Here is a 439-nt window from a genome sequence, read left to right on the forward strand (position 1 = left end):
ATTCAACCTTGAATCGGATGGACTAAAGCAATTAAATTCATTTTAAATCGCAAGTTTTATCTTCGCGTAAAAAGTTATTTAATAAGTATAATTCTTATCGTCAGTTAACTAATTAATGTTATTTTGGCGTAATGAAGAGTTCGAGAGGAGATCGGATCAAGTAAGCTCACCTACAAATAGAGAGTCTAGCGGCACGACACACTTAGGAGATGGAGAATTCATCGTGACATAGTGGTGTCCGAATATGACACCCGAATCTCCTAAACCATCTCAAAGGTTTTGGGGTTAACTTGGGTTTTAAGAAACCCAAGATTTTTATGTTTGAATGCTTATTGAATATATATGATTGTTAATGAAATGTGTTGAATATGGTATATGAATGTTGTTGGGAACTTTTCTGGGTGCAAGTGTTTGAAAAACCATGTGAAAATACGTTTGA

The sequence above is a fragment of the Lupinus angustifolius genome, chromosome LG11, assembly GCF_001865875.1.
Source record: "Lupinus angustifolius cultivar Tanjil chromosome LG11, LupAngTanjil_v1.0, whole genome shotgun sequence".
NCBI classification, from domain to species: domain Eukaryota; kingdom Viridiplantae; phylum Streptophyta; class Magnoliopsida; order Fabales; family Fabaceae; genus Lupinus; species Lupinus angustifolius.